The following is a 26,863-nucleotide window of genomic DNA, read 5'->3' on the forward strand; positions in this document are numbered from 1 at the left end:
AAGGGGGGGAAAGGAGAAGGGGGGGGAAAGGAGAAGGGGGGGGAAAGGAGAAGGGGGAGAGAAGGCTGAACGGGCCGGGCCCAAGACTTCGGGCAGGGCCCGTCCCCAGCACCAGATTTACAGGTAGGTGGCGTTGGGTCAGGTCAGGTCCGGGGTCGGGAGCGCGGGTCAGGTCGGGAGGGAGGGAGAGTGAGGTCAGGTCGGATGGCAGCGGGGGGGGGCGCGCGGGCCGGGTCCCATCCGGGGGGTCCGGTCCGGGGGCAGGGGCGGGGGAGGAAGCGGGAATCGGGTCGGTGTCGGGGTCCGGGGGGGAAGCGGGAGTCGAATCAGGTCGGGAGGAAGCAGGAGTTGGGCGTGGGAGGCAGCCTTATGCACGCAGTCCCAGTGAGGCCTTTCGGCCAGGGCTAGGGGCTGTGTGCTTCGGGCCCCTCCGACACAGTTTTGGGCGCCTGGAACTACTGCACATGCGCGCCCACTGTAGCTCCGCCCCCTACAGCTCCTGCTGCGCCGCGCCTGACTCCAGAGGACCAGCAGGGAGCCGGAGAATCTGTAAGTTTTTTTTCAGCGCACATTGTGGCGCGAAAAACGGGCGTCCAGGTCGGGGCTGCGCCGTTCTAGGCGCGGCCCTATAATGTACAAAAATGCCACAAGGCACTTCGTAAGGCATTAGGAAAAAATGGACAAGAGTCAAAAATGGGGATATTAGGAGGGGTGACCCTTTAAGACCCTCAGTAAAACCCACCTCTTTGATCTGGCATTGCCGGGGGGAACCTGGGGTTTGGCAGAGCTGTGGAACGTGAACCTCAGGTTTGGCCCAACTGGGGGATGAATGCGCAGTTAGGCTTAGCGACACTCCTAGGGGGAGAAATTGGTCTGCACCCAGTTTCGGTCGCTGAATCGGCACTGCACCTACAACAAGAAGCCAATCATATGGGTGTCATTAAATTGAAAAATTGGCCCTCATGCCTGATTAGTGGACTACCCTTGCCACTCGTACTGTCCATTGACAGCTCACCTAATGGGGAGAAGGACAGGAATATCGGGCATCCCTGATGTCAATTAAAGGTAACCTGTACCTCTTAAAGGGGAGGTGTACTCTGGCTGCTGTACACTGCCAAGTGCTGTACAGACTAAAAAAAGTCAGAAACAACTGCTGGGAGGGCTCCCAGATTCTCAGATGCTCATTGGGAGTCTTGGTGGAGGTGGTCCACTGGAGTGAGGTGTTATTCCCGCCAGGGGCCGGGTCTCAAGGCAATCAGGCAGCAGTGGCAAGAGGTGGCAGAGGAGGGCTGTGTTGCAATGTTGAAACAAGTTTAATGACCTCACCAGAGGTGCTAAGATATTACTTCTCACTCATATTGCGCATTATTCTCTCCTCAACTCTGTACCACCTGTAGCCTCATTCACAAGCCTTCCCTACCCTGCTTCCTTTCACTCTCCTCCAATCACGGCAGCATACTTAAGTCCACCTCCTTCTGCTTCGACTCACATTCCGCGCCTGATACCCTCCTCACTATTATGCCCATCACCGCGCCACACAATATCCATACTATTCTACCATGAGTACATCATCATCAAGACATAGAATCAAACAGTACAGAAAGAGGCCATTGTGCTTGTGCTGGCTCGTTGAAAGAGCCATCCAATTAGTGCCACTCCCCTGCTCTTTCCCCACAACCATGCATTGTTTCTCCTTTTCAAATGTATATCCAACCAGTATGTGTACACCTTACCAGGCTACCATTAACACACGCCCTTTTATCTTCCAGGATAGGTTAACACACAATACCTGGGAGCAGGCATGCACAGGAGGACAGCGAGTATATATCCATGTCCTGAACATCGTGGGCAGGGAGCGAGTCAGGCCCACACCAACTGGCGAGGCTGGAGGACACAACCCGTGGGGTTTCTGCACATCTTACCCACTTTTTCCCTTCACACTGCAATGTAACATTACACGCGCACTGCATGATAAAGTGCAGCTGCTTTCATAAGAACATAAGAAATAGGAGCAGGAGTAAGCCATATGGCCCCTTGAGCCTGCTCCGCCATTCAATATCATCTGATTTTGGCCTCAACTCCACTTTCCTGCCCGCTTCCCATAACCCTCGACTCCCTTATCATTCAAAAATCTGTCTATCTCCACCTTAAATATATTCAATGACCCAGCCTCCACAGCTCTCTGGGGTAGAGAATTCCAACCCTAACCCTAAATGCAACCCCGAGAGAAGAAATTTCTCCTCATTTCCATTTTAAATGGACGATCCCTTATTCTGAAACTATGCCCCCTAGTTCTAGATTCCCGCACGAGGGGAAACATCTTCTCTACATCTAACCTGTCAAACCCACTCAGAATCTTATACATTTCAATAAGATCCCCTCTCATTCTTCTAAACTCCAATGAGTATAGGCCCAATCTGCCTTCATAAGACAACCCCTTCAATCTCAGGAATTAAACTCGTGAACCTTCTCTGAACTGCCTCCAATGCAAGTATATCCTTCCTGAAATACGGAGACCAAAACTGAACGCAGTACTCCAGGTGTGGTCTCAGGAAAGCCCGATACAGTTGGAGCAGGACTTCCCTACTTTTATACTCCATCCTCCTTGCAATAAAAGCCGACATTCCATTTGACTTTCTGATTACTTGCTGTACCTGCATGCTAACTTTTTGTGTTTCATGTGCAAGGACCCCCAGATCCCTCTGTACCACAGCATTTTGTAGTCTCTCCCTATTTAAATAATAATTAACTTTTTTTTTTAAGCGGCCACTTCAGTAGCCATTCAGCTGCCTGTGCTTATCCTTGCCACTAACTGTCCGACTCTTTCATTACAGCTCCAACAGCCCTAGGAAGGAGGCACGATGAAGAAGCATCAGTCAACCTTACCCTTACAGGCACCAGCTCAGCGACTGGCATCCGAGTTCAGACAGAGGTTAGATGGGTCTGCACAAGGTGGAACACCAAGTACTAGATAACTGGAGCAAGGCCAAGGGGATAGGACAGCTGAGCAAGCATCTCAATGGAGGGCAAGCTCGCATCCTTACTCTGCAGCAGGGACACAGATGTGGACTTTAAGAGGGCCCAGCGTACAGAAGATGACTGATAGATATACACCAAGCACTTCTAGGTGCACTTGGTTGCCTGCCAGTGAGCCTTAGCACCATAGCACAGAGCCCAACTCCAACTTGTGTGGAGTCTTCGTGCGGGCCATCACAACACTGCAGTCAATCGGCGGCCAAATGGTCAGCTCTGTGAACACTGCAGGGAGGGGGACTCAGCCGTGGAGCCAAGAGTGGCAGCTGACAGCCTCGCTGGGAGCTCAGGCTGAGGCAGCTACTCTGGCTTTAAAGCTATGAGGAAGACTACAGAAAGGAGCATCAAGAGCCTCAAATCATTCTGTTCCCAGGCAAAGCCCAGTGCTGTGAGCTGAGCCCATGAGAGTGGCAGCGGCACCATGGGAGAGGCTGCTACCCCACCAGCTTCTCAACCAATGTCCTCGTTGGTGCCAAAGCAGCCAAATTGCATCAGCCAACACTGAGATGCTGCAGTCTGCAGACGGGTCCTCTGTGCCCAGAGCTCCTCAAAGTCGCCCACCAGGACCATTTCATGTGCCCTTGGTGGAAGGTCAGCAGTTTTCTGCCAACTCCCAAGCTTCAGCCACAGGGGATCTGCTTCATACAAACACCAGAATAGACAAAACAGCACAGAAGTCAGGCACCAGGGCTTTGCACCGAGGTGATTTTTAGTTGTCTATTGTTAATTTTTTGGAAGCATGATTTCAAAGAGTGAAACATGTGGTGCTTTTGTTAACTGCTGCTGGTGATGGTAGTGCAAGACCCAGGATTGTGTACACTTCCGAGTGTACAGATATTACAATGGAGAGAGAGGAGGGATTCTTCAGCTAAACCTCGCCTCAATTAATTGCTGCTTCACAGCTCTGGCAGCTGGAGCGATTGGTCACCCGCACTCTTCCTCATCATCATCCTCTTTCTGATCATCATCCCGCTCCTGTAATTCTTGCTCCCCAGGTGGTTCCAAGGCTTGGCTACTTTGGAGGGCAAAGTTATGGAGTGTGCAGCAGACAACCACAAATTTGGAGACTTTGTCAGGGTTGTACAGCAGAACACCTCCAGAACGGTCCAGGCAGTGGAACCTCTGTTTCCGAATTCCAATAGTTTATTCGATCAGAGATCTGCTGAATGCATAGCTCTGATTCGAGCACTCCTCAGGTTCTGTGCTCGGGTTCCTGACCGGAGTCATGAGCCACGTATACAGGGGATATCCCGGTCCCTAAGCAGTAACCTGACATCTGATGGTCCGGGTGTGAGAGACAGGGTGTTGAGGTCTGTTGGATATGGCAGCGTAATGGTTATGTTGCTGGACTAGTAATCCAGAGGCATGGACTAATAATCCTAATAATCCAGAGAATGCGAGTTCAAATCCAACCGTGGCAGTTTGAGAATTTGAATTCAGTTTAAATCTGAAAAGAAAAGCTGGTAAAAGTGACCACGAAGCCCTATAAGGTCAGAAACCTGTTGTCCTTGCCTAGTCTGGCCTATATGTGGCTACAGTCCCATGCCAACATGGTTGACTCTTAACTTGTATCAAACTGCTCATGAAGGCTCACCACCACTTTCTCAAAGGCATCGAGGGACGGGCAATAAATGCTGATGTCACATCCCATGAATGAACAACAAAAGGATAAGGGCATCATGACTACAGCCACACACCTGCACGATGCACTGCTTGTTGTCACACACCACCATTAAGGGGGTAGAATCCTTTCCTGTTCACCTGGATGCCCGAGGCTTGACACAGAGCACGCAAAGCAATTTGTGTGCAGTTAATTATTCTTTGTACTCTTGGGAACCCTGCAATCCTTGCAAAGCTCTTTTGTTCTGCTTCACTTGCTCTGACTGAAATTAATTAATTCCTCCTTGAGGACAGAGCCTCAGTGACATCCTTGATACAGCAGTGGACAGCAAACTAGGTTGTGTTGCTGATGTCGCCTGCTGCAACCTGGAATGTGACATAGAAATCTAGGTGACCTCGAGAGCCACGGGCAGTGCTGTCCACGCTCTAGTGTGGGGTTCTAGTTGGTGCTCTAACAGGTGACACAGTTCCCTTCTGTGACCCCTCACCTCTGTGCTCGCTGACCTACATTGGCTCCCGGTTAAACAACGCCTCGATTTCAAAATTCTCATCCTTATTTTCAAATCCCTCTATGGCCTCGCCCCTCCCTATCTCTAATCTTCTCCGCCCCACAACCCTCCCGAGATGACTGCGCTTCTTTCATTCTGCCCTCCTGAGCACCCCTGATTATAACTGCTCAACCATTGGTGGCCATGCCTTCTGTTGCCTCGATTCCAAGCTCTGGAACTCCCTGCCTAAACCTCTCTGCCTCGCTTTCCTCCTTCATGATGCTCCTTGAAACATACCTCTATGAACAAGCTTTTGGTCACCTGTGCTAATACTCCTGTGAAGCGCCATGGGACATTTCACTACGCTAAAGGTGCTATTTAAATATAAGTTGTTGTTGTTGAAGCACTGGTCCTCAGTTAGATTGCAGTGTGAAATTCTCTTCCTGAACACCCGTGCATGGACAGTCTCCTGCCGCCTCCCCTCATTCACCCTCTTTTTGCAGCAACTGCAGGTCTATGGACTCTCCCTTGCTGGTACTGATGTTCTTCATCCTCCAGCCCCAAAAGGTAGACCCAGCAGAACGCCCATGGCAGCAACAATTGTGCAGAATTTTAAGGACAGAAAAGCTCCCTCACCACCAAAAAGTAGTTAAAAGTTTTTGCCATTGCAGCCAAGCCGAGCCCAACAAACAGCCTGAAATGACTCACCTTAACGAAGATGAGGATCCATTTAATTAGCGCTTGTGAAGACTGCTTCCCAACTGTTCCTGCCATGATTGACTGGGCGGATTTTAAGAAGTGACGAAGCGAGCAGTAGCGCAAGCAAATTTCAGAAATGGGGCTAAATCAGTCTAAGGACCCTCATTTTAGGCAGACACACAGGACTAAAAGGTGCCTGCATCAATACGTGTGCTTCAGTCGTGCTCTATTGGCGACACAAATTGATCGTTTTGGACCCGTTTTGTGCAAAAAAAGGTCAAAAGTCAGTCTAGTTTCGCAGCACGTCGTGACATTCTAAAAGATCTCTAAATACTGAATTGGGTGTTTTGTGATTGGTCCCTGGGTGTATATCGTTGTCTGTCTGTCTCTCTTTCTCTCTCGCTCTCTCTCTCTCTGCTGGCTCGCATCTATGAACATTTACACATAATAATTACTATCAACAAAAACAATTAGTGCTCATTTTCTTTCTGGAAAAAAAATAAAATGAAGAAAGGAACTCTGTCTATTTCTGTGACTACTTTTTAGTAATTAGAATATTTAATATTTTCCATTGCCAAAATAACAGGTTGATAGGTGTGACAATTGGAGGCTGCTGCTTCAAAATTCAATTAAAAATGTATTTAATTACAATGAGGCACATATCATTATCTCACTCTCTGAGCTTACTGCACTTTCTAAAGTAGGACACAACACAAAAACTACAATACGTGTGTAACCAAAAGTCTATCTTTTATTCACAGTAATACACAAAAGCTGTTTAAAAGAACAAACAAATTTTACCTGAATAGATTTTGAATATTGTCCTTTAACTTTTCTTCAAGTAACTTTGAAAAAAAATTAGAGGAAAAACTGCTAAAATATTCCATCAGTACAACTGACTGAACTACTGTATTGTATCCTGGCCAATGATGCACACTGCATATGCTCAGATTGCACGATCTAAATTCAGAATCACAGCTCTGGGCAAAAATATTAAGTCAAAGCTCAGGCTTTTCGAATAGGCCTTTGGGTAAAACATTTTAATGATACTGAAAGATACAAAGGACAATTAAATCGATAATTGAAATGGCATTAGTGTGAAGCATGTCATTTTTCAATTTATGTTGCTGAAGTTCTTATTTTGAATGTTAGAAATTTCAGTTTCTGAGGGGAAAATAATAGCAAATGACAATAACTTCAAAAAGCTTTTTGAGTGATTTGTGGAAATCTTGATGGCCAGACTGTGCAATCAGAGTAATGCATTTACGTAGCTGAACCTATTATAAACGTGGGTACAGGGAAACAGTGGGTATAAAATGTGTGACTAAAATGTAGCAACAGGTAAGTCAAGTTGTGTCGGCAGGAGCTCTGTGCACATGTAGATTCTTTATATACTGTAGATAGCTACCAATATATAGGCCCCAAGTTTCCACATGATTTGCTCCTGATTTTTTTTAGGAGCAACTGGTGGAGAACGGATTATCTTAGAAATCGGAATTCTCCACATTTAAGTTTTCTGCAGTTCTAGTCAGGTAGAACAGTTTCGCTTTTGAACAGAATTTTTTTTTCAAAGGGGGGCGTGTCCGGCCACTGACGCCTGATTTGAAAGTTTCCACAGTGAAAACGTACTCCAAACTAACTTAGAATGGAGCAAGTGAAGATTTTTGTAGGCTTGAAAAAACCTTGTCTACACATTAAAAAATCAGGCGCAGGTTACAAATTAGGCGTCAGGAATGAGGTGGGGGGGGGAGGGGGGGGAAGGGAAGTCATTACATTCTACAATAAATCCTTAGTTATACTTATACAAATATTATACAAATAAATCCAACTTGAATAAAAATTTATAAGCAAAGAAAAGATTAAATAAACCATGTTCCTACCTGTGTGAAAGTGCTTCAGGTAGGCCTTTCAGGCAGCGGTTTGCCGTCGGACCCGACCGACGGCAGAGGGAGAAAGCTGGAAGAAGCCTCAGTGCTGATCATGGAAGGGCAATGTGGTTTTATTAAAAATTTTTAAAAATTGAACAGCTACAAAGAATTTGAATAATCTCAAACAAGTGCATGTGTCCCATTTATCACAGTCTATCTTTAATTACAGAATGCACTCCCTCACCCTCACACACAGAAATATCAAGAAAATTAAAATGCAAGCCTTTGCAAGGGTTCAATAAACAAATTTTCACTTTTTCTGCAGCACTTTTTAAAATGGCCGAGTGCCAATGTTTACTTCAGACTGCGCGTGCGCGAACGCTCCAACGCGCACGCGCAGGGTTGCCGGCACGAAAAAAACTAATTTAAATTGTACCCGCCCCCTCCTACTTACAAAATCGGCGCAAGTGGTAGGCTCCGCCCCCTGTGCGCCGCGCCAAGCAGACATCGAGCTGCAAAGCGCTCGAGAATAGCGTGTTTTTTTTCAGGCGCCGTTTTCGGCGCGAAAAACGGGCGCCCAGCTCGGAGGGGTGCCTGTTTTGCCGCGTATGGAAACTTGGGGCCTTAATGTATAGATATTACAGATTTCTATATATATCCCTCAAACTGAGTGGTGGGGCTAAGAGAAACCAATTACTAATTTTTACTGTACGATACGATTCCAGTTCCATTTCAAGCTCTTGAGGAACTTATGGAAAAATACTTGGAATTATCAGGTCCGTTTTACTCACTAGTAGGAAATCCAGCACTAAATACAACACCAGCTTGTGAGTAATGAGGCATTAAAATATAAAGTTCATTGCCATTTCAAAAATAAATTAGAATTCTCTCATGAATTTCATCCATGTATTTCTCGGGGCAGTATTCTACTTTGGATAAGCAAGGACTCCAAAATCGTCTGAAATGTAGCGTCTTGCATGAGTTTCTTTCTTCCGATGAATTCCCTCGAATTCCACTCCCACGGCTCCACATATATTGCTCCAAACCAGCCTCTAGGTGTGCCAGAATGAGACAGCCAATTTTCCAGATGATTTTCTACCCAAACCAGGTATCTGCAAGAAACCCCCCCACAGCAGTACAGGCAATACAGACAACTCAGTGAAACAAAACGACACTGCTCCCCCTTCTGCCAACATCTCTGTGAGATTGCAATTTAATGCTTCAATGCAGCAGGCCTCTGGACTGCATGATTTCCTTTTCTTTTCTCACCAGTTTTACTGCGCCAATTTCCTCCTGAAGGGGTTGATCCCTGACTGGTCTACAGTTTCATTGATTCAATTTACACTCCCATACCTCATCCAAGTGCCTGTTATTCATGTACTAGCAGAGACCCACAAAACATTTGCGGTCAAATAAGTATCTTTAGTGCAACAGTACTTGTGTAGACTTATCTTTTTCGTCTATAGAATCAACGCTGATGTCCTCCCTATCGTCCGCCCTCCCTCTCGCCCTCCCGCTCTCTCTCTCTGTCTGTCCCCCTCCCACCTTCCCCCATACTCACCCTCCCATTCTTACTCTCTCTCACACTCTCCCCCTCCCTTCTCCCTCCCATTATCTTTTCCCCTCCCTCACCTCCCTCTTTGCCCCTCCCCTTCCCTCTTTTACTCTCACCCACCACGCGCTCCTCTCGACCCCCCCCCACCCCCCCCCCCCCCCCCGTGCCTGCGCCCATTAGCCCCGCTGCTACCACTGCCACCTCCTCATGTGAGCAGACTCGCCCTGATTGGTTGCGTGGCCTGGCGGGCCCTGATCACCCATTGGTCAGTGCAACTGTCACAGTCCAGACCACATGCTCCCAGCCCCGGCACCGGCCAGACAAAATCCCCAGGACTGACAAAAAATGACTTTTATTATAGATAGGCCTTGACAGCGAATGTCAGCCATAGTTGGCCATTATTAAAGGCTCATGGCAACCACAGCCAAGTTTGATTCTGTCCTCACCCGAGGCCCACACTGTGGAACCTTTCAACTGAAACTCAAAAGGGTCATTAGGCAGAAGCTCATTGTGCGATTTTAACCAGTTGTAACCTCACTGCAGTTTGGTCCACTGATGTTCGTTGAATTACCTGACGGAAGTTGGGGCATTACAAGTGCCCTCAGTGCGCAGGGTTGGGGGAGGGGAAAACCTTGGTGAGAAACCCTGCAATCACATCGCCTACCAACAATCACTGTCTCGGATCACATGAGGAATGGCAAGAGCGAGGTAGTGGATCATGTGGAACTAGCATCTGTGGAACGCTACCTCAGTAAGGAGTCAATGTTTTCAGGAGAAGGGGAGGTTTGAAAATTGGCACTGAAAAAATATAAGTTGACTGTAAATCAAAATTAATCAAGTAGTCATTGAGCTAGCTACTAATGAGATAATGTGGGTAAATGGCATTGAGGGACAGATCAGCCATGATCTAACTGAATGGCAGAGCAGTATCTAGGGGCTGAATGGCCTCCTCCTATTCCGATATTCCTGTGGGTCCGATACATCCAGTCATTCATATCCTGTTTATACAAAGCAGTCGCTTCCGTTGTGAGAACAAACCAAGCACACTGTCATCTATTGTTTCCCTTTAGTTATTAGCTGGGGAATTGAGGCACTACACAAAATGTACCTCTGGAAAAGACACCCCGTCCAATTAATGGGGAACATTCAAAGCAAAGTTAACCTTATTTGGAAAACAATGAACATTGAAGCAAAGCTGCATCTTCCCTTTTAAAAAGGATCTAATGTGTGTGAGCATTCAACTAATCACGTTCTCTATGCAAAGTCATTCTGGGGTATGATCACAGATGTCATTGCCATAGGGAACGTCATGCAGATGGCCATTCGTCACAAGACTGGAATAGTTGGCAGGCTATTCTGTTGTGGTGGAACATGAAAGCCATGTCAATCATGTTCTCAGTTGTGTACTTTATAATATGGGTCACTGGATAGCAGTCAGGAGCAGGAACCCTAGTTAATTGTTCCACTCCTCTAGCCCAAGGCCGCTGAAGCCAACGACAGTGCAACTATCTTTTGACAACACAGGCTGGAGATTGAATGTGGGACCTTCCTGGTCCGTATGGCTGACTGACTTTAACAACTGAACCACTGCATGAGCTCTACATCTTGGTGTGTATGAATATTTAAATTAATCATTTTCAATAAATCATTAAACTTAGAAGTGGATAAATTTATTTACTGGCTAGCTATCTGTAAGTACAAGGCTGTAACCTCAAGAGTTTCAGATAAGAAAAGGAATTAAAGCACTTAAACATACGAGTTCTATCTCAAAATCACTTTCTTAAAAAAAAACGTACTCTGGAGTGCATCAGATTGATATTAGAATCACAGACCTCAATTTTAGCCGAGCCCGTTTTTCGGCGCACTTACCGGAGTTGCGCCGCTTATGTAGGTTCCCAGATGCGGCAAAAAAAATGTTGGAACTTTGGCCGCAGTCTGGTCTCTTCACTGCAGTCGCGCAGCGTGGCCAGTTGTTCTGCGCTGGGACATCTGCACATGCGCAGTGGGGTGATTCGTGATGTCGCGCATGCGCAATAGCGCTGCGAGTCTGCAACAACAGTCCCAATTGATGTAGGTCTCTCTGTCAATTTGAGTGTGGCGATGTTCTTCCTCCCTGTGTTGCTGGGCTCCTTTAGGTAAAATGATCTGCATTTATTCTGCAACCTTTATTGGGCTAGGGGCGGGCAAGAGAATGGATAGAAATCACCGGCAGGCAGGAGCTCTATCAGTTCTCCTGCCCATCCCTAGCCCTGGCCAAGTGGCCTCCCGGTGCGTTGTCCCGCCCCTAGCCCAGGCCAAGTGGCCTCCCGGTATGTTGTCCCGCTCCTAGCCCAGGCCGAGTGGCCTCCCACACCGGCCTGCTGCCATCCCGGGCAGAGTTTGAAGATGAAGTAGGACTTCAATTTTTTATTTCTTATTGAATTGTTAGCAATGTTTGCAAACAAAAAGTACTAAGGGTAAGGCAGGTCCTATCCACTTCCCTTCCCGCCCCTATCCCAGGCCGAATGATTTCCGATGTACCTACCTGCGCCGATTTCTTTAACTCTCCGCAAGAGTTTTCTGAAGTGGCCACATACACTGGCCTAAGTAGAAATGGAGTAACTATTAGCTGCCCAAAGTTGCCGAAATGGGCAGAACTGGCGTAGGTTGCTGGTAACGCCCCCTTTTGAGAAAAAAAACGACTAAAAAAATTGTAACCGAGTTACGCTGGTGCAAATTGATTGGGGAAACTGGGGATTTTTAAGTTACGCCAGAAAAACCAGGTTGCTCAAACAAAACGGAGCCACTCCTGCCCAGAATTGAGCCCATAGGCCACAATGTTAACACCCCCACGACAGGTGGGAGGAGATCAGGGGTTATAACCTAAAAAAAAAGGAAACTCAACCCCCAACACACACCTGCCGTTGTGGGAAGTGAGGCGCGAGCGTGGCCCGTCTTGGACAGGCGGGACACTTCATTAACATATTTAAATCAGGTTCCCACAGTGCAATTGGCAGCCAGATTTAAATTTAACTGCTGCCAGTCGAGTTTCTCAAAGCCCGGGAAACCCGGCAGCGAAATGCAGGCAAGAGATACCGGCTCTAGAAGGCAATTGCTTTTTATAGCACTGCTTGTGGGCCAGGAGCAGCTGGAGTGCTGCCTCTGGCCCCTCAAAGAAGCCATTGGCCTCCCTTCTGCCGATCGCAGCCTCTCTCTAGCCCCTACCGCAATCGGCAACCCTCCTCCTCCCAAGCCCTGATCTGCAGCCTGCCTCATGATCACGGCCGAACCCGTGCCCCCACCCCCGAACCCGTGCCCCCACAACCCCGCAATCCCCGATCTGCAGCCCGCGATCACAGCCAGCCTTGCCATGCTCCTCGCACCATCTTCCTGTATTGGCCTTTGAAAGAGCTCTCCAGCTAGTCACACTCCCTATTGCCCTGCAAATGTTACTTTTCCAAGTATATATTCAATTCCCTTTTGAAAGTTACAACTGAATCTGTTTCCACCACCATTTTAGGCAGTGTATTCTAGGTCATAACAACTCGCTGCATAAAAATGTTCTCTTCAGCGCCCCTCTGGTTCTTTTGCCAATTAGCTAAAAAATGTGCCCTCTGGTTACTGACCCTTCCGTCAGTGGTAACAGTTTCTTCTTATTTCCTCCATCAAAAGCCTTCATAATTTTGACTTGCTCTATTAAATGTCTCCTTAATCTTCTCTGCTCGAAGGAGATCCCCAGCTCTTTTAGTCTCTCTACTGAAGTCCCTCGCTCCTGGTATCATCCTAGTAGATCTCCTCTGCACCCTCTCCAAAGCCAAGAATCACAGTAGTGCACGTCAATTCAATGGCAAATGATGCCTAACCTGAAGGATTAACAAATGTAATGCAACGGCTGGAAGCTTACCAAGTGACAGTCAGTTGATTAATGGGAAATGTATTGCACAGTAAAAGTCAGTATATATAACACACTTAGTATTCTAATGCAATAATAGTCGGCAAACCCAATACAATCAGAGTGATTCACACAACTGCGCTGTCAGGACCTCAAACCCTGTTCAACTTCTCGATTTATGTTATCTCTTTTTCAACTTTGGTGGTGGCTTGCACGATCAGTAAACCTGCTACTTTTAGGGTTTAACCCAATCAAACCGAACAAGTGCATGCCAAAAAAATCAATTCCAAGATTAAAGTTAAGCCTAATAAATCCTGGAAACATTGGTATCTGTGTGCTTAGTCCCGGAGTGACAATACAGCTGCTCTGCCTGCTTGGCTCAAGGAGCACTTTGTACAGGCAGCAGCAACGTAACGTATCACATACCTGTACAGAGTTCTCTGGGGAGGGGGGTGGTGGCAGAAGATGCAGCAAATGATACATGTCAACCATCACTGGAGCTAGTCGGTGATCCTTCATAATTTAACAGCATTGTATTTTCTTTCCAACATTCTTTCGCTGACGAAACTTTTCAGATTGCAAAAATGTTGTTACATTTTTGATCTGGAAAAAGCTTGCCTCGAATTAACTATTTTGACCTGAATTCAGGAAGAATAAACGACAAGGGCCCAATGTTGGTGACCTTACCGCCCACTGCCGCCGAGTTTTGCCTCCGGTTTCCTCGCTCTCCCAGTTTCCACTTGGGCTGGAAGGTAGCGCAAGTGGCCGCCCGCTCGCCGAGATGCCAGATTGGTGAGGGCGGGAGTCGGCGCTAGCAGGGGTCAGGACCGCTGTGTGGAGGCAGGTCTAACCCCGATGGTAGGTATGAAGAACGGGAAAAAAAAGGTTAGGGAGCATATTTAAAATATTATTTTCGCACTTCCCTGGATGGGGTCCCCTGAAGGTGTCCGTTGTTCTTTTTTTTTTGTAATGCTTTTTATTTTCAGCTCTTCCACCCTCCCTGGGCCCGACTCCATCCTCGGCGGCAAGAGCTTTTGCCACCGAGATTGAGAGCTCCCGCCCGCTGCCACCCAGATTGACAGCGTAAGCCGTTATTTTGACACCAATCGGTACTGCCACCTCTTTTAGAGGAATCTTCCTGGCAAAGTACTGCCCAGTCTCTCGGCAGCCATCAGTGGTACTTTGAGCGGAACTTGGACGGGCCTTGGCCTTCATCAATTTCGGGCCCCAAATATTTGACTGCCTAATTATAGGACGTGACTCTTTATATCTCAGACCTTCAATAGTAATAACAAAACAAATCATACAATGATGCGATTAGCAATCGAACAGCACAATATTAGGGTCATCAACTCTGCTCTGCACGTATTCCTGGAGGTTTGATCACATGACGTCCCGACTCCAACCTCCCCATCCAATCAAAAAATCTTTTTCCCTCATCTCCAATATTTTTTATAACTAATAAACAGAAATTTTTTTAAAAATCAATTTTATTTTCATGCCCCGATGACTTTTCTTCCCGATTGCTCGGAGCAGTGTTAATCTTTAATTCCTGCAGACTCCAGGGCAATTCTGGAAGGTTAGCATCCCTACACAATATTGGAAGGGCCCTTTGTAGGCTGAAGTTGTGGGAATAAACTTGCTTACTGCACCTCAATGGTGCTGCATTCAAGAGCGCCAGTATGTTCTGCTGCCAGCCTTTGATTTTGAATTAACCACATTTCATCACATGGCACTGGAATCACAAGATCATCACTATGACCCTTTTAATTCAGTTTTCAAGTTGTCCACAAAACAGTATAATTTGTTCGTTTTTATAAAGAGTTGGTGTTGCCTCAATACGAAGATCTGTTTCCCGTAACAGATTAGCCTCAACTATTTACACTCTATATTAATGACTTGGATGAAGGGACCGAGTGTAATGTAGCCAAGTTTGCTGATGATACAAAGATGGGTGGAAAAGCAAGTTGTGAGGAGGACATAAAGAGGCCGAAATTCACTGTCCCTGAAGGGGCGGCTATCGCGGAGTTTGGGCGGGCGACTGAAAAAAATCGATGGGCTGCCGTGGTCGGATGATTTTCCCTCCCCGAGCCATATTCAGCTTGGGGGGGGGGGGGGGGTTTGAGAGGTATGCACTTCTGCCGGAAACGGTGCGGTGAAGCCGTTGTAAAGGAGACATTCCAGCGGAGAGCTCTGCAGCGTGCGGGCCGCTGGAAAGCCACCAGGACAGGGATTTTCAGCAGCAAAAAGGTAAGGCTTTTCCCAGCAGTACCCCCGCGAGGTATTCGAGTTGGTGCTGGAACGGGACACCGCTGGAGTGTTGCCGCAATCGGGACCCTTTGGTAGGGAAATTGTTTTATTAATTGTTAGTGTTTTTATTTAAGATTACAGCATCCACTGTATTTATCCTTTAATAGTTTTATTAATTGTTTTGGCTCCATTCAACTTGCTGAGTGCTGCACAGAGGTTTGCACATTTGTACAACTTTCAGGTCTGACTCTTTAGTGGAGGCCTGTGGGCTGCAGAGATCTGCTTCGTAGTATTCACACTGAGGATGGGAGGAGTGTTGGGAGGGCAACACCTGGTACACCTGCTCAGAAGCAGCACGCAGGAGAAGGCATCGCTGTCAGCACCGTGCAAGGGAGGCAGCGGCCATGATTTGTTCATTCAACGCCAGACCAGTGTGCCCGCCATCTTCACCGGCCCCAATCAGGATTGCGGTTGGCTGCTTGGGGAAAGGGATATCCCCTGTCCACTTGGCTGCTCACTCCTCTGCGGAACCCCAGGGCAGTGCCAGAGCATGCCTACAATGCGGCTCATTGTGCCACCAGGTGCATCATCGAGCAGTGCACAGGCATCCTTAAGCAGCGATTCGGTGCCTGGACCACTCTGGTGGCACCTTGTAGTACTCTCCTCGATGGGTCTCCAGCATCGTCGCATCTGCTGCATGCTGCACAACCTGGCCATCATGAGGGGACAACCGCTGGAGGTCGAGCCAGCAGTACCACCTGAGGAGGAGGAGGAGGAAGAAGTGAGGAAGAGGAGGAGGCGGCGGCGTAGGAGCAGGAAGAGGCGGCGCAGGAGGAGGAGGATCCCCGTCGCCCCAGAGCTAGGAGGCGTCGACCCATCGCCATCCTGGAAGGGCCAGGTGCGGATTGGCCAGCACCCTCCTGCGAGGGTGCGTCCTCACACATATGGAGGTGCCTGACACCTCCCCTGCAATCTCCCTCCATGCATTATGTACTGGTGGTGTGCTAGGTCTCCCCACATCAGGGAACAGTATTCTTCTTCTGTCCTCCACACCGTCCCTCAGTGTCTCCAGCTCCATATCCGTGAACCTGTTGGCTCTCCTTTCACCTCTTACACCAGCCATCCTTCCAAACTCCTTCCACCCCTCCTCAGGTCCTTGCTGCAAACCCTGGCCTTTAAAAAGGCCTGGGAGCAACGGGCTTGTTAGAAATCCTTACCTGCATGCAAAATTTCTCAGTGGTGATAACACTCAAATTAAGACAGCCACACCGCTGAAACATCCACTTTGGAAGGGTTCCTTAGCGCTGGAAGCCATTTGTTCACTTTTGGAGCTGAATATGGGGTGGCCCAGCCACGAAAAAATTTCGGCGCTAATGGCCACAAAAAGGTGGGGGAGCACCAGCTTTCCAGCGGTACTGAATTTTAGGCCCAAAGAATCTGCAAAAGGATATCGACAGGCTAAGTGAATGGACAAACATTTGGTAGATGGAGTATAATGTGGGAAAGTGTGAGATTTTCCACTTTGGCAGGAAAAATAAAAAAGCAAATTATTATTTAAATGGAGAGAGATTACAAAATGCTGCAATACAGCGGGACCTGGAGGTCCTAGTGCATGAAACACAAAAAGTTAGTATGCAGGTACAGCAAGGAGTCAGGAAGGCAAATGGAATGTTGGCCTTTATTGCTAGGGGGATAGAGTATAAAAGCAGAGAGGTCCTGCTACAACTGTACAGGGTATTGGTGAGGCCACACCTAGAGTACTGTGTACAGTTTTGGCTCCTTATTTAAAGGAGGGATATGCTTGCATTGGAGGCAGTTCAGAGGAGGTTCACGAGGTTGATTCCCGAGATGAAGGGGTTGACTTATGAAGAAAGGTTGAGCAGGTTGGGCCTATTTGGGTTTAGAAGAATGAGAGGTGATCTTATTGAAACATATAAGAAAGTTGAGGGGGCTCGACAAGGTGGATGCAGAGAGGATGTTTCCACTGATAGAGGAGACTACAATTAGAGGACATAGTCTTAGAATAAGGGCCCGCCCATTTAGAACTAAGATGAGGAAGAATTTCTTCTTTCAGAGGGTTGTAAATCTGTGGAATTCTCTGCCCCAGAGAGCTGTGGAGGCTGGGTCATTGAATATATTTAAGGTGGAGATTTTTGAACGATAAGGGAATAAAGGGTTATGGTGAGCGGGCAGGGAAGTGGAGCTGAGCCCAAGATCAGATCAGCCATGATCTTATTAAATGGTGGAGCAGGCTCGAGTTGGCCAAATGGCCTCCTCCTGCTCCTATTTATGATGTTCTTATGTCTCCATCCACTCCCATCATTTAGGCAACTGCAGACGTAAATCCAGGGGCCCGGTATTTATGGGCAAGTGGGGAGAGTGCGAGGAAGACCAAAAACGACCAAAAAACTCAGCAAGGCCAGCTATGCATAGGTCCTGCCGATCTTACTGGCAGAGCCGTATTAAAACTTTGTAGCTCCGCCTCCCGCTCATCAACGGACCAAATGGACAGCCAGGCCAGCGGGCAGGAGGGATCACTGGCAGCAAGAGGCAGCAGCTGGTGACCACTGGGGTCAGTTCCTGAGAGTGGGTGGGTGCCGGAGACGAATGTGGGGCAATCTGGACTGGTGGGGGAAAGAGGAAGATCTGGTCAGCCATGGGGAGGCCTGTGACTGGGAAGGCGGGTGGGGCAGGGAGAATGGAGGTCAGGGATGGGGGAGGCCAAAGCCTTTCTTGAGGGGCTTGGCGGGAGCACAGCTACTCCTCCTGGCCCACAAGGAGAGATAGCTCCCCCCCTCAGTTCCGCTGCCAGTAATCCCATTGCTCCGTCCTCTCATTGACTTTCTGGTAAATTTAAGTCGACCGCTGACTATGTCATCAGGTTGAGAGTTTGGTATGGTAATTAGGCCCCTACTGCCTTTTGTGGGAGCCTTGTCCGTGGCCTGAATTCTGCACTTTAAAATTTAACGGGGCAGGAATGGGGTTGGGTTGCCGTACCCGAGGCGTCAGCTATGGTTCAGTGGGTAGCACTCTCACCTCTGAGTTAGACCTTTGTGGGTTCAAGTCCCAATCCAGAGTCTTGTGCACAAAAATCTAGGCTCACACTCCAGTGCAGTACTGAGACAGGGCTGCACTGTCGGAGGTGCGGTCTTTCAGATTAAATCGAGGCCCTGTCTGCTCTCACAGGTGCACGTAAAAGATCCCATGGCAGTATTTTGAAGAATAGCAAGCAGGGAAGTTATGCTTGGTATCCTGGTCAATATGTATCTCTCAATCAACACCACAAAAAAAATATGACTTGGTCATTATGACATTGCTGTTTATGGGAGCTTGCTGGAGTTCAGTAGAATGAGAGGTGAGCTTACTGAAACTTATAAGATAATGAGGGGGCTCGACAAGGTGGATGCAGAGAGGATATTTCCACTCATAGGGGAAACTAAAACTAGGGGACATAGTCTCAGAATAAGGGGCCGCCCATTTAAAACTGAGACGAAGAGAAATTTCTTCTCTGAGGGTTGTAAATCTATGGAATTCTCTGCCCCAGAGAGCTGTGGAGGCTGGGTCACTGAATATATTTAAGGCGCAGATAGACAGAATTTTGAGCGATAAGGGAATAAAGGGTTATGGGGAGCGGGCAGAGAAGTGGAGCAGTTTCAATAATCAGATCAGCCATGATCTTATTGAATGGCGGAGTAGGCTCGAGGGGTCAAATGGCCTACTCCTGTTCCTATTTCTTATGTTCTTATAAATTGGCTGCCGTGTTTCCTACATTACAACAGTGACTATACTCCAAAAAGTACTTTATTGGCTTTAAAGTGCTGTAGGACATCTGGTGATCGTGAAAAGCGCTATAGAAATACAATTTCTTTGTGATACTTTTAACGCCCCATACCCCCTCTACCCACCCCACCCCCCCGACCCTCGTCCGCCTGTTGCATGGGGGGGGGGGGGGCTTTAAAAAAAAGATCTAGGCCAGGATCTGTTTTTCTTCATTTTCTTTGCTGATTTTTCCCCCTCCCATTGTTCTGAAGTTGCTGATACCTTGCAAGGGTACGGTCCAACAGATATTGAGTGCCCTCTAGTACTTCCCACAATGCCGAATTTGTATGTGAGAACCTAGACACTGACTGCAGGCTATTAAGCTAGTCTACCATGGGAGGACATTCCAGGCAAGCCAAATATTTTTCCCATCAGATGTCCACACACACAAGCGCTTTCTACGCTCCCACTCCCAATACCTAAATGTCACCATGCCAATTGTAGTGTGCATGACATTACCTGGCTGAGCCTAGATAACTCGGCAGAGGCCAGGAATCAAAAGTGGGACCTCCCCAGTCTATCTGGCTCAGTTACTAACTGCCTTAACCAGCTCAGTTATGACAGAAACCTGTTGCAATACTGGCAACAAAATATTATAAAAAATAGATGATTCGGATTCCTTTTAGATGTAATCAGCAGGTTGATGACACGATTACATCATTACACATCCCCACGTAAACGTTCTATAGTTCCAGTACTAATTTAAGACATTATGTTGGTGCTATATAGCCCAGAGCATCAGTAAATTTGTACTGACAATCCTCCACCGGCCAAAGTCCCAGTCTAATTTGTGCTGCAGTAGAAAAAGTGCTGGCTCAGATGGAAATAGCGAGTTAGCAATGCAGGCAGTCAGCCTGGGCTGTCAGTGAACTCCTCCTAACCACAGGAGCAGGAATTGCGGAGACTGAGGAGCATCATGTTCAACTGCCCTCAGAATCTTACAATCGATCGGATAGCGCAGAAGCCATTCGCCCCGTCATGCCTGAGCTGTCCAATTTAGTCCCAAACCCCTTTTAAATGTCACGAACGTACCAATATACTGGACTGCAAATGCTGAAAAGAGACCAAAGATATTCAACAGATGGGAGAGTGCAGGGAGGCGGGGGTGGTTAAAATTTCACAAACCCGCCTCCAAAGCGCTCACTTCGGGTTTTAACAGATGTAAGTTTGGGGGGGGGGGGGGCGATTAACCTGCTCTCCAGAGGCAGGTCTGTTATTTAAATATGTTAATGAGGCTGCATGTCTCAAATTTTAACAGCCTTTGTGATTTAACGGCTGCCGGCCGGATTTTCCAGAACTCGGGGGAATGATACTAAAAGGCTAAATACAGGACCGATTCAGAGTGAAGCTCTGCACTGCTCCAAACTCTCAAGGGAACCTTCAACTGACCAATACAATTCCACTTCCTGCACAACCATCCTCAAGGCCTCGCTAACTGAGATAGTCAATTCTTTGGTGCGACATCACCACTGACGCCTGGGAGAGCCTGGCCGAAGACCGCCCTAGGTGGAGAAAGTGCATCCCGGAGGGCGTTGAGCTCTTCGAATCTCAACGCTGCGAGCGTGAAGAGATCAGGCCCAGGCAGCGGAAGGAGCGTGTGGTAAATCAGTGCCACCTCCCCCTTCCCCCGATGAATATCTGTCCCGCCTGTGACAGAGTCTGTGGCTCTCGTATTGGAATGTTCAGCCACCAAAGAACTCACTTTAGGAGTGAAAGCAAGTCTTCCTCGATTTCGAGGGACTGCCTATGGTGAGTCAATTCTTTGAGGCAGTTTTCTTCATTACGGTTGAACTTTTGTCCCCTTGGTCAACCTTGTTCGGGTTGCAAATTCTGGTTGGCAATATTGCTGGAAGTTCGATCAGGGGACATCTGCAAATGTTATTGCATTTACCGAATAAAGCATGGAGTCCCCTCTAGTTGAGTATCTTTGCTCGTGATTTCGTGCCAGCAGTTGTTGAGCGAGGACTTCCAAGAACCAGGAGGCCACCTGCGAGCAGGTGAAGAGGGGAAACCGATGATGAAAAAGGGATTCATAGGGGGGAAAACAGAGGTGGAAGAATTCCACCAGTAACTAATAATAACTCATTGATATGGCACCGATAACTAATAATACTGGTAATACTCAGATTCCTCTCCCAACCAGCAGTAATAAAATAACTCACCCGTAATCTATTTTGTAAGTGGTAGTAACAGATGCAAAGCCCTGATCTACTACCTGCAATTAATAACAATCCCGTAACCTGCTGATATTCAGCCTGTAACTACAGCCACAATCCACCTGCACTGCACAAGTAGTCAGGCTCCCCAGTCGATGACACTGTTAATAGGCCCCATCTCCTTGGCCTCTGGTTGGACTTTGTTTCTTTGTGAATGTGACAACTTTGAACTGGGAGCCCCAGCCACGGCCAATTTGGACTTGGATTTCACACTTCAAAGCCTGCCGGCACAGACCGGCCTGAACCAAGCCAATCGCACAAAGCATAGCCCCACTCTAGACACAGGAGCACAAAAATCTAGGCTGACATTTCAGTACAGTACTGAGGAAATGCTAAGGTACTATCGGAGGGGCCGTCTTATGGACAAGACGTTAAACCGAGACCCCATCTGCCCGTCCAGGTGGGCATGAAAGATCCTACGGCATTATTGCGAAGAAGAGCAGGGGAGGTCTCCTCGGTGTCCTGGCCAATATTAATCTCTCAATCAACAATACTAAAAAATAGGTGCGCAAATTGACCATTGTGTTTCCTACATTACAACAGTGACTGCACTTCAAAAGTACTTCAATGGCTGTAAATGGTTTTGAGGTGTGCTGAGGTCATGAAATGTGCTATATCTTTTATTCCTTTTTTCAAATACTCTTCCCATTCCTTTTTAAATGAGTCTTTGCCTCAATAGCCTCTTATGGTGAAGCATCCCAAGGTTTAATAGCTGTCAGTGCAAAAACCTTCCTTCACCCTTCTTCCAGTGAGAATCCTCAGACTCCATTCTCTTGTTCCCCATTTGCCCATATGTGAAAACAACCTTTCACTATTTGCCCACAGTAAAGTTCCCAGGTGTCACTCACACTTGCTCCTCTCTCGGTGCCACTCCCACTCACCACGTTGCTGCTGCTGCTGTTCCCAGTTCGGCAGGAAATGCTGGTCCCCACCCCCACCCCATTTCCCATCTCCCTCCCCCCCCACCCCCCCCCCCCGCCACACAGTCCTAACCCCAATTCCCCTGATCCCCAGTGCCTCTCTCTCCCGACAACCTCCATTCCCCAGTCTCCCCTCCCTATCCCGTTCCCCCATTCCCCAGTCTTTCCCTATCCCGTGTCTCCATTCCTCAGTCACCTCCCCCCCCCCCCCCGCGCCCCTCCACCTTTGGCCTCGGTTTCCCAGTCTCCCTCTCTCACCCCAGAGCCTCAGTCCTCTGTTTCCCTCTCTCCAACCCCAGCCTGCTGTTACGCACGCGCTCTCCCCGACTCTCAACCCCTGTCCCTTGCAGTGTCCCCCACCCCCCGGAGCCCCAGTCCCCTACCCACTAGTCCTTGTTCACCCTCTTTTAACCCAGCCACACACCATTGCTCGCTCCAACTCTCTCTCTCTCCCCGTCTCACCCTAGACTCCCAGCTGTTTCTCCACCAGCCGATCCGGTTTCCGGTAACCCCTAAGCAGAGGTCGCTTCTCCGCGACTTATGGGGGGGGGGGGGGTCAACATCAGGCTGGCGATTTCTCTGCGGCGGCAGCCAGTAAAATCACAAAGCAGGGAGAGCGTCTGTGGTAGCAGGAAATTTAAAGGGTTAAGTTCTCCTAGGATGCGAGCAGCAATGCCTGGGATATTCACGTCCCGTTCTGGAACGCGTCCGGACAATCCAGGATTGGCAACCCTAGGTACTGGGTGGAGTTGAACTGGTCATATTCATAAGAACATAAGAAATAGGAGCAGGAGTCGGCCACCTGGCCCCTCGAGCCTGCTCCGCCACTTAATAAGATCATGGCTGATGCATTTCAAGATCCTGCAGGACCTGAACAACCCAGGCTCCACTGTGGAAGGAAAGTATTTTAATCTGCTGCATCACCCAGTTCCACTTGAAAATTGCTACACATGGAAGAGATGGGATCCATAACATCTACTGACTGAATTTAATCAAAATAACAAAACGCTGATGCTGCTCAGTGTGCTGAATACTGGAGAAGCCGACCCTTGTGACACTAGTCTGCAGTATCTTTTGACATTTTCTGTGATACTGTTAAAATTATGCTTGAAATTCAAACCAAACTTCATAATAGATGGTGCAACTGTACTTCCAAATTTGTGCATTCATGTCAACGCATGCAAAGTAACTTGAACTCAAGCCAATGATCTCAGTCTAAATTAAATGCAGTGGTTCCCCCACTAGATGCAGTTTTACTGAGTCTCAGATTTCACTGCTCCATCATTGATTAGACCCAATCCATTTAATCTCCCAAGGAAAGGTTCTGGAAATCTCCTCCAATCTCAGAATCTGCAACAACCTGGGCTGCACAGAAAGAATTTATATTGCGTCTCATCTTCTCCCTCAGGATGCCCCAAAGTACTTCATATACAATAAAGTGCATCAAAGTCTACACTGTTGTTATGTATGCAAATGTGGGCAACCATTTTGCTCACATCAAGATTTCATTAATAGCAATGAGAGGATTGACGGTTGATCTATTTTGGTGGTGTTGGTCGAAGGAAGAACACAAGAATATCCAAAGGAAGGAAAAGGACATTCAGCCCATCAAGCCCCTTTCCACCGAGTCCATATATGATCATTCTGTAACGGACTTTCTTCTCGTACTGCCCACGAGAACTATTAGGGAGCGAAATTCAATGCATTTGCGTCTCCTGTTAGTGCCCCCAGGGGGAGCTAACAGGACACAAATGCATTACCGCCCGGGTGCGGTGCTGACAATGACTCCCGCCATATTGGGCGGGAGTTTAGCGGACACAAATGCATTACCGCCCGGGTGCGGTGCTGACAATGACTCCCGCCATATTGGGCGGGAGTTTAGCGGTGACACTACATCTTTGCGCCCCGATCTCCAACGCCCGGAGATCATGACGTCATCGCTGCGGACATCGCCCTGGTCACGCCCGGCCCTGAAATTCACTTTCGTCCCCTGCAGCAGTGCTGGGCAAAAATACCAAAAATACGGACAGCTGCAGGAGGTGTGGATCGGGCGGCCGGCCGCTACCGGGGTGATAATTAAAGACGAGGTGGCCGAGGGAAGTAAAAAAAAAACCTTGCTTTTCGCGGTGCTGCTGTGCTTTCTTCACAGGGTTCCTGGCCGCGATCACTCACCCCGCACTCCGCTCAACTACCGGCCTGATCGCGAGACACGCCCACTCTCTATGTGGTCCAGGTAGGTCCCTTATTTCATTGCAGATTAGCAGCATGACACGACAGCGCTGCTGAGGCGTCCGTCCCTTGGCGCTCCAAGAAGGAAGTGGAGCTCTTGATTTAGCGCTTCACTTCCTTCCGAGAGCGCTAAACCGAACTTTTTGAGAGGAGAGAAACTTTAGCATCTGGCGCTAAGTTTTCCACCTCTCAAATGTTGCCCCTCCCAAATGGGACAATAATGAATCTCACCCCTCCCCCACCTCCGCAGTTCCTACCCTAACATACCCACAAATACATTTTTGGCATTCCCGCAAATACATTTTTGGCAAAGTACAAGAACTCTCATGCTCTTCTATCATTTGTGCTATGGTATCTCTCACTTCCACTTGACTAGGCAGTCAGGGCTCAGTTTAACATCTCATCTGAAAGACAGCAGCTGTAACATTGCAGCACTCCCTCACTACTGCATTGAAGTGTCAACCTAGATTATGTGCTCAAGTTCTGGAATGGGCTTGAACGAAGCTGACAGTTGCAAGAATTGATTGGTTGTCGTGACACTCTGCCAGCAGAAACACAGAAAATAGTGACGCAAATATGGAAATTAGAAAACAGGTAGACTCAAGCATAAAGTTGTGTTCCTCAGCTCATGACGAAGTCCAACACTGCCTCCAGGGTGCTAGCGCAGCCTTCGGTCGCCTGAGGAAGAGAATGTTTGAAGGCCAGGACCTCAAATCTAGCACCAAACTTATGGTCTACAGGCCAGTAGTGACATCCGCTCTCCTAAATGGCTCAGAGACGTGGACCATATAGAGCAGACATCTCAAAGCGCTGGAGAAGTACCACCAACGCTGCCTCCGCAAGATCCTGCAAATTCACTGGGAGGATAGACGCACCAATGTCAGTGTTGTCGCTCAGGCCAACATCCCCAGCATCGAAGCACTGACCATGCTCAACCAGCTCCATTGGGCGGACCATATTGGCCGCATGCCCAACACGAGACTCTCTAAGCAAGCTCTCTACTCAGAACTCCTACACAGCAAGCGAGCCCCAGGTGGGCAGAGGAAACGTTTCAAAGACACCTTCAAAGCCTCCTTGATAAAGTGCAACATCCCCACTGGCACCTGGGAATCCCTGGCCCAAGACTGCCCAAAATAGAGGAAGCGTATCCTGGAGGGCGCTGAGCACCTCAAGTCTCATCGTCGAGAGCATGCAGAAAATAAGCGCAGACAGCGGAAGGAGCATGCGGCAAACCAGGCTCCCCACCCACCTTTTCCTTCAATGATTGTCACAGGTGGGGAAGACAGAGACTGTAAAGCCACCTGAGAATTCACTTTTAGAGTGGAAGCAAGTCTTCCTCGATTTCGAGGGACTGCCTATGATGATGACATACAGCTCCGCTAAAATTAGTACTTGGATGAAAAGAAAAACACTCCTGCATTTCTTCATATTCCAAAGAATGTGTTCCTTGGCATTCACACACCTTGAGGTTGAAGTGACAATGATAAGATGTCTCTATTATCCCCTATGCATTAATTCATTTGTGCAGCGTCAGTAACAATAGCACAGCATCAGTGATGTAACATTGCTACGAGCAAAACAGCCAGGAGATTCCAACACGCCTCACAATTCACACCCTGGCAGTGTTCTGGCACAAAGCAGCACAGATTGACAACCCTTCAAAGCCGCACCTACTTGTTACAGGAATTCACAACAGAAGGACATACAATGATGGCATTTCTCTCAAAGTTCTTCATTAAAATAATACAACGTGGCTTCAGGAGGACTTACTTTGCCCATCATTGAATTCTGCTCAGATTACATTTTTCCTTAATTAGTGCACAAAAGTATCACAAATTTGATTTTTATCATTGGAACATCATGAGCTCGAAAAAGATCTTACAGAACCAACTTTGTTTTTCATTATGCATTCAGGCACCCACATCTTGGTCAGCTGCCAGCAGTCAAATCCCTTTGTATTCCAACCGTCTCCCGCAAGCACCTTCTGATACCTCCCTTGACATGTCAAACGAAACATTTCTGGTTGGATTGTGGTTATGTTTAAGTGAGTGTTATAAATGTAGTTAATGTGCTGTACAGTATTCAAGCCTTCTGACTCCCATATATTTATCTGCCCCCACCCAACTCCAATTCCTCTGCTTTTCTCCATCCTCACTAGAAACCAGTGACTCGTGCTACAGTAAAACTCTACAGGCAACATCACCCCTTCTGTACCTCGCTCAATTAACCATATGTGTGCCTGAATGGCGAGTGCCACTGATCTTTGGGCCACAGAATCACAGCTGTGCTCACCCC

General features: G+C 47.9%; 1 protein-coding gene across 7 annotated transcripts in view; it reads right to left on the bottom strand.

Moving 5' to 3' along the window:
* fam135b (family with sequence similarity 135 member B) overlaps positions 1 to 26,863 on the bottom strand; it is a 528,209-nt gene that overhangs the window by 491,150 nt on the left and 10,196 nt on the right. The window contains exon 1 of one of the 7 annotated variants that reach the window (XM_070895496.1): positions 12,869 to 12,887. The exons of the other annotated variants lie outside the window; for them this stretch is intronic. The gene's annotated coding sequence lies outside the window, so the exon portion shown is untranslated. Of the gene's footprint in view, positions 1 to 12,868; positions 12,888 to 26,863 lie in introns of those variants that run through there. 7 annotated transcript variants of the gene reach the window in all.

This window comes from Pristiophorus japonicus, chromosome 1 (assembly GCF_044704955.1).
Source record: "Pristiophorus japonicus isolate sPriJap1 chromosome 1, sPriJap1.hap1, whole genome shotgun sequence".
In the NCBI taxonomy this organism is placed as follows: Eukaryota; Metazoa; Chordata; class Chondrichthyes; family Pristiophoridae; genus Pristiophorus; species Pristiophorus japonicus.